This window comes from Echinops telfairi, unplaced genomic scaffold (genome assembly GCF_000313985.2).
Source record: "Echinops telfairi isolate 266 unplaced genomic scaffold, ASM31398v2 ScPeMD7_2010;HRSCAF=2546, whole genome shotgun sequence".
NCBI lineage: Eukaryota > Metazoa > Chordata > Mammalia > Afrosoricida > Tenrecidae > Echinops > Echinops telfairi.
This window is the reverse complement of record NW_022105908.1, coordinates 12054213-12062383: the sequence shown is the minus strand read 5'-3', so window position 1 is coordinate 12062383 and position 8171 is coordinate 12054213. Positions and strand designations below refer to the sequence as shown.

The 8171-nt window shown below is 38.9% G+C and overlaps 1 pseudogene; it reads left to right on the top strand.

Moving 5' to 3' along the window:
• The first annotated feature begins 1872 nt into the window (after positions 1-1872).
• LOC101652869 lies at positions 1873-2962 on the top strand (annotated as a pseudogene).
• The last annotated feature ends 5209 nt before the right edge of the window (positions 2963-8171 follow it).

The following is an 8171-nucleotide window of genomic DNA, read 5'->3' as shown; positions in this document are numbered from 1 at the left end:
CCAGAACCAATACACCACAATCTGTATACATCTCAATCACACGCAAAGGGAGGAAAGTACACCATTAGGTGGGAGTCTTAAAGCATACTGTACCATGTTGCTTATCAAAGTCCCCCTCCAGACTCTAATCATTCATATATTTCCCAAAGGAAAAATACATTCACTCTCCCCTCTAAGATTTCATAAAAACCTTGGAGCTTATGTCACTTAGCTCAAAGTCCAAGAACGCGCCATCTAAACCATGTAATTCACCCATACGTCAAGGAAACAATTAGTCCAAGGAATTAATGGGCCTCACCAACAACAGACTCCAGTAGCTGGAAACCACAAAGCCTCGATGATGCCCGAATACCCTTCCCAGACCATGATGATCACAATAGAAAGTTTTGTACATCTTGGGAGAACAAAGTAGAATACAATTCAAAATTGTCAAAAATATCAGAGATATTGGTCTGATAGAAATTAGTAGAACCTCAGGATTGTGGCCATAGCATACTCTTCAAGCCTGGAACTGAGTCTACTCTTCAAGATTACATTTCAGCCAGACAAGAGACGGGTTTAGAAAGTGCGCAACAATGTCCATGAAGAATGTGCTTCTCAGACTAACCAATCATTTCAGAGGGGGGAAAAGTACAGTTTTCTTAGAATCCGTGATTAGCAGCAGGAAAGGGCAGACATGCAGGAAGAATGAATGTAGAGAACCCAGGCATGAATTGTGAAGAATTCTATTGCACGGAGAGGACTCGCCACTAATGACACAGAACAAAATGCATATACATTTTTAAATGGGAAACTAATTTGCTCTGTAACCATTCACCTAAAATCCAAAACCATCAGACAAACAAACTCACTGCCATCGAATCAATGCCGACTCACAGGGACCCTATGAGACAGGGTTGAGCTACCACTTTGAGTTCTGAGACTCTAACTGTTTAGGGGAGTAGAAAGCCCTGACTTTCTCCTGTGGAGCGGATGACGGTTTGGAAATACAGACCATACGATTGCAGCCCAATGTGTAACCATGACACCACCAGAGCTCAGCGAAGCCACAGTAAAATGTTGTACAAATTCAAGGAAACAAAAATCACCTAACAGGTGAAAATGATACTCCTGGATGTAATGAACTTGTGGTAGTGCAGACTTTGTTTTGACATTGCTTGGGCAGGATTTTCAGAGATTTGAAAGTTTAAACATGGTAAGTCCCAATAATGAGGTCCAGCTCAGTAAGATCGCCTTTACAATTCATACTGATAGGAGTAGTCAACCCATTGAAAGGATATTTCCTTGAGGTGAAGTCTGTTTCCAATGTAAGTGAATGCTGTGGAAACACTTTCTTGCTTTTTGCTAGATATGGATGCTGCATCTGGCTTATTATTGTGGTTATGTGGAACCCACAGGGACCCTATGTACAGCAGAAGGAAACACCACCTTGACCTGTCCCATCCTCACCCTTGTTCCTATGTGTGAGCTCATTGTTGCAGCTACTGTGTCAATCCATGTTGTTGAAGTTCTTCCTCTTTTATATTGCCCTTTTCTTTTAACAAGTGTTATGTCCTCTCCAGACTGTTCTCTCCTTACAACATGTCTAAAGCACAGGAACCAAAGTCTATCTTTGCCTTAAGGAGCAAAGGAGCATTCTGGCTGTACTTTGTCCAAAACAGATTATTTTGTTCTTTTGACAGTCCATGGTACTTTCAGTATTCCTCACCAGCACCATAATTCAGATGCATCCATTCTTTTTCAGTCTGCCTTATTCAGTGTCCAACTTCCATATGTATATGAAGCAATGGAAAGTATCATGGCCACTGTAGTGACTCCGGGAGGCAATGGCAGACCCTCAAGCTGTCATTTCACACCCAAGCACTCACGACTATGTGCAACACCTGAGCCAAGATGATAGAGGAGATCCAAGCTGGGAAGGCTGAAACTCAAAGGAACAAGGTCACACACATCACACAACCTAGAGCTGTTCAGGCTCATTTGGTTAAGCTTCCCAGAGAACTCATCAGTCCAAATGGTGATGGTGGTGGGGAACCAGGAGAAGGTTTTGATGTGGCCAAGACAGATGATGCACTCATTGAATTTGTCAGTTTTCCATTTGTGGGTAAATCTAAGTGGCTCAGTAAGCTGAGAGGGGCATACTTTGAGGTGGCAGCCCGTGAATTCATTACTCTGACCACTGGACCTGGTGTCATCAGATATAAAGATGACCAGATCCAGCTTCTAGATCTCCCCCAGAATCACTGAGGGTGCCAAGGGTGGCAAAGGCAGAGGCGGCCTCCAAGTCATTGCAGTGGCCTGAACCTGACCTTGTTGTTTTTCTGGATGCCCTGAACCTCTTGGAGCATAAGACGATAATTGAACAGGAACTGGAAGGCTTTGGCATTCATTTGAATAGAAATCCCCTAACATTGGCTTTAGAAAAGGGCAAAGTAGGCATTAATCTCACAGTTACTTGCCCTCTGAGTGAACTGGATGCCAAAACAGCGAAGAACATTCTGGCTGAATACAAAATCATCATGCTGATGTCATTCTGCATTGTGATGCTGCAGCTGATGACCTCAATGATGTAGTGGAAGGAAAAAGTGTATAGCCCCTTGATCTGTGTTAAATAAGATCTCCCTTGAATTAGATATCATCTATAAGGTGCTTCACTGTGTTCCTATCTTTGCTGATCCCCCTTGGAATTTCAGTGACCTTTTCGTAAAGATCTGTGACTACCAGAATCTAGTGAGGACTTACAACAAATCCAAAGGCCACTTAATAGATTATCCTTCCCTGGTCATGCTGCCTGGACTCCAGGGCCACAGTAAAGGATTTCTGCATGAAGATTCACAAGAATCTTTTTAAAGAACTCAAATACATTCTGGTATGGAGTCTCTCTGTGAAACATAATCCTCAACAAGTGGGTAAAGATCACACATTAGAGGACGAAGATGCCATTCAAATTGGGAAGAAGTGAAACCCTCCCATTTCCCTACTGCTGGTCAGCTCAGGAGTACCATCCTCATGACCAATCACCCTGCCTCAAATCGTTCTTGGCTTTGGCAGCCCCTGGATCAGAATTTAGGGCAAGAAAATGGAAGCACCCACACCCGAACCTCTCATTTTGGTGTCACCTTGTACCTTGACCTGCATGAAGGACCTGTGTAAAAATACAATGAGTCACGTGGTTTCTTGACTGCTGCTTCCATGAGCATTGATTGTGAATCCAAGCAAGACAAACCCCTTAACAACTTCAATCTTTTCTCCATTTATCAGGATGTCACCTATTGGTCCAGTTGTGCGTACTTGGATCTTGTTTACAATGAGTTGTAGTCCGTACTGAGGGTGCAATCTTTGATCTTCATTGATGAGTGTTTCAAGTCCCGCTCTGGCTTGTCAACTTTTAATTCTTTGGATTTGAGGCAGTAGGCTGCCATATTGCCGGCTGATCCTGGAAGTCTTTTGCAGCTTTCCATCTGACTTGTCAATCTTGGTATCATTTGCCAGTGCAGCTTTCCAAGCCTGTCATATTCTGGTTGACCTTGACTTCATTAGCTCCTGTAGCTAAATGAAACTTCCGGTCTAATATCTGATTTGGACCTTGCCTGCTTCTATAACTATGTGGGCCATTTTCTTGATATAAACTTGTCTGTATTTGTACATATTTGAACTTTACCTTAAGAGAGCATTCAATCCAACTCCTGGGACAAAGTCCCTTTCCATATGTGTATCTGTGAAACTAAAGAGACAAAATATTCATCTGTGAAAATCTGGATATACAATGCTAATGCATGTTTATGATGAGTTATAGATATCCTATTACATAGCATATAGAGACGCTCTAGTGGCATAGTAGTTACATGTTGTACTGCAATCCACAAGGTCTGCAGTTCAAAATCATCAGCAGCTCCACAGGAGAAAGACAGGGCTTTCCACTCCCTTAAACAGCTAAAATCTCAGGAACTCACAGGGGCAGTTCTACCGTGTCCTATAGGGTCTCCGTGAGTCAGCATCAACTAAATGGCAGTGGGATACATATAAAATTAAAAATGAGAATGTGATGTCTGGATGTTTTGTAATATAGTGGGTAAAATAAGTAAATATTAGGCTGCTAACCAGAAAATCAGCAGTTCAAATCTCCCAGTCATTCCATGGGGAAAAGATGAGGTCATCTGTTTCCATAGATATTTATAGCCTTGAAAACTCTATTGTACTATTTAAGGATTTACATGAAACTAGTTTCTAAATTAGTTCACCTTAAGATAAACAGATTATATCATGAGTGGGCCTTAACCAATCAACTGAAGGCAAACATTGAGGCAGCACCCAAAAGACTGTAAACAGTTATCTTGCCAGAATTTCCAGCCTGCTTTATGGCCTACTGAATTCATATACAAGAGAGTTCAAGTGTCCACCCTGCCATCTCATTAATGACTTTGTTCTTGATGAACCCCTAATTACAGGAGTCCATTCCTTAAATTCAATCAATCATTCATTCTTTGTCTCTTATCTAGAGAAAATTCACTAATACATTCCTTTAACCAGACTAGTATATTGAACATGGGATGGTGTAAACTGGGGGAAACTGAGACAGAAGAGGTAACATAAGTAAGTTGGAGACTCATTAACAGAGATGTGTGAAATTAGAGATAACAAATGTCTCTTCAAAGAAACTTGAGCCTATGGAAAAGCATGTACATGAGTCAGGATACATACATGAACGTTTATAGATGATTGACAGGAAATAACTAGGGCATTCACCAGAGGAAAAGGAGACCCAGTTAAAGAGTTTACTTGTTTATTTTAATAAGAAGAAGAATGAGAGTGTGTTTAGGTTGAGATAAACTCAGTGGAGAAAAAATGTTGTCTTAATAATTTTTAGTTAAAATTGGGAGATGCCTTAGTCTCCTTGGTGGATATGCACTGAGGAGAAACAGTCTGTTGGTCTCTTTTTTAAAAACAGCCTTTACACGTTCTTTATGTCCACCTTATGTTGTCATCAAGAATAAAAGGTAAAAGCATGATATATTTCTATATAATTAAAATGGGACTTAAATAATTTTCAAACTACATCCATTGTGCATCCAGGGAGACTATAATTTTCTTTATAATTTGTTTATAAAATAGTGCATGTACTGAGAAAAATATTGAATAAACTGAATATATATACACTACAGAGTTAAGCATAGAAGTAAAGATGCCATATTCAGAAAATACATTTTCAAAACCCTTCTAGAACTTATTTTGAAAATATTTTACATTTAGCCTTATGTCATCTCCAATAAGCATTTCATTTACCTAATGAAAAACATATTTAAAGTAATGAGTGCACCGCATTTTAATTTGCATATACAAATAAATTTAATCACTAGGAATAGCTCACAGAAGGAAAATATATGCACATAATTATTTCACTGACTGCCCACTCTTTCAAGTTTATGAGAATACCTTACAGCTGAAGTTATGATTAATACTTTTAAAGAGGAAGATACTAAATACTTTAATACAGAAAATGGCGATAATGATAATAATAATTATCAGTTACTGAATCCCCCTCTAAGGGCAGTTTATATTCCACTGTACTCGAACAAAATGTGTATCATTATCCTCATTTTAAAACCGGAGAAACTGAAGCACACTAAGGTTATACCGTTAGCACCAGAGATGGGATTCAAAGTCAGATCTGGGTGACTCATGCTGCTACACAAAGAAAACCATTATTCCTTTTATATTTTTTTCAATTTCTGGGGGTTTTTTTGTATTGGAGATTGGGAAAAGATTGTCAGTGGAATATGGTATTCCAGAGAATAGTGAAAATTGCGATATACCCTATGGAAATTGCATAATTTCATGTCAACTTGAAGATATATCAAAGTGTAGGGGTGGAGTTTAACCTGACAATCAGGTCACAGCCTGATGATGACTCGTTGTGGGTGGGACCTTCTCATAAGGAGGCTCCTGGAACCGCCCCCCCCCCCTTGCCTCCCCTGTCTAGACCTTTCTGCTGACAAGCTACTCTGACACCTGCCACAACCCTGGAGATACATCCACTGCTATGGGATCCACAAGAATTTGCACCCACCAACCTGTGATCTTCCTGCATTCCTTGTGCTTGTGTGAGCCTGAAGAGGAATTTATGGACTAAAGTTGGATTGGACTGGGATGCTTTCTCCAAGCATACCTACTTCTTGATATAAAGTTCTTTCTAAATACATGAGTGCCACCGCATTTTTCTCTAGTCAACCTGGCCTTACACATACCTTCTATTTACATAGATATTAGAACTTATAGGTTGTTATATATAAACCGGAAATTACCTACTAACAAAACCCTAAATAATATGTTCTTCAGCTTCTAGAGTACAGTATATTCTCCCTGTTATCATTTCATGAAAGGAATTTTTTTAATGGATAAAGATGGATCGATAAAGCTCTAAGAAAATGCAGAACATATTCTGAAAACTAACAAATGTGCTAAAAGCCTACTTATCATTTTAAATAACTAGAGAGAACTGAAGGAAGGAGACATGAGCATCATATCTGTCACATTCAGTAGCTATTTTTGTTTACTATTTTGTATTTAGCTTATAGAGTAGATAAATATTAAAGTAATTAATATGTAAGTGTTTAACATATCTTTTACAGTAACTTATAATTTATAATTTTTTTGTGTGCCTGACAGCGTCCTTTATTAATCTCCATCATACAGGTTTTTGAGCCCCCCAGAATGTCAACATTTCCTCAAATTCATTTGATTTATTTGATTGCACGCTTCAGTGACTTTTTACTCTGGGGCAAATATTGTTCTAATCTAATCTTGAGAGATACTACCTGTTCTTTAAGGTTTATTTTTATAAGAAATTTCTATAGCTGACATCTCCATATTAATTGAAAACCTCGTTGCTGTCTTCCAATCATATGAGTTCTGCTAGTTACCACGGGGTTGGTTACAACTCATTGTGACTCATATAAAAGCAGAACAAAGCAATGTCCGATCTGTGCCACTTTCACAACTGTTGTTGTTTGAGCCCTTTGGTACACCCACTGTGTCAATCCATATCATTATAGGTTTAGCTCTTTTTACATAATCCTCTACTTTACCAAGTGGTCTCTACTGGTAACATGTTCAAAGAATCTCATCATCCTCGATTCTATGGAGCATTCTGACCATAATTCCTCCATTTTGTATAAATGTTTATTCCTCTAGCAATCTCTGATACTTTCAATATTCTTTCCCCCACCCCCAAATAATATATATGCATCCATTCTTCACTAGACTTCCTTGTCCTGTGTGGAATTTACATATACATATGATTGGCTCCAAAATACCATGAATTGGGTCAGACACACCTTAGTGACATCCTTGTTCTGTAACACTTCAAAGAGGTCTTATGTGGCAGGTCAATGCAATAGTTTGTGCTATTTTTCGGCTGCTGCTTCCATAGAATTGATTGTGGATCCAAATAGAATATTTGAGAGCTTAAATGTTTTTCATTTATCACGATGTTGTCTATTGGTTCAGTTGTGAGGATTTTTTTTTTAACCTAGCGTTGCAAACCTAATGCAGGCTGCAGTCTTTGACCTTTATCAGTAGTCCCTCAAAAACGCTCCCATTTTAGCAGGCACGACTGTGTCATCTATATCTCCATGATGGTATTGAGCCTTCCTGCAAATCTGATGCAGTGTGCTTTTTTATATTGTTCGTTTCTCTGGTTATTTACTCAGCATACCATTTGAGTAATTATCGTAAAAGGACACAACCATGACGCATGGTTTACTTGAATTTAAACCACACGATATCCCCTTATTCTCTCCCAATGACAAATTTCTGTTTTATGTACTTGTTCTGCGTGAGTGCCATTAAATAGTTTGTAACTCTCATTCTTCACAATGCTATCCATGGTTTTTAATATATCATTTACATGGTCCAATGTCTTTGCATATTCAATGTAACACAAAGATGCATATATATATATGTATATCTATACTTTCATCCAAGATCCCTCTGATGTCAGCAATGATATCCTTTGGTCCACTGGATACTGGATATATTTTTCATTTCTGCAGTTCTTTTCGGTGTACTGCTGCTCCATATTTTTAATTATCTTCATCCAAAGTTCAGCTGCGTGTGATAATAATATTGTATGGAGATTTCCAGACTCATTTGAGTAACCTTTCTTTGAAATG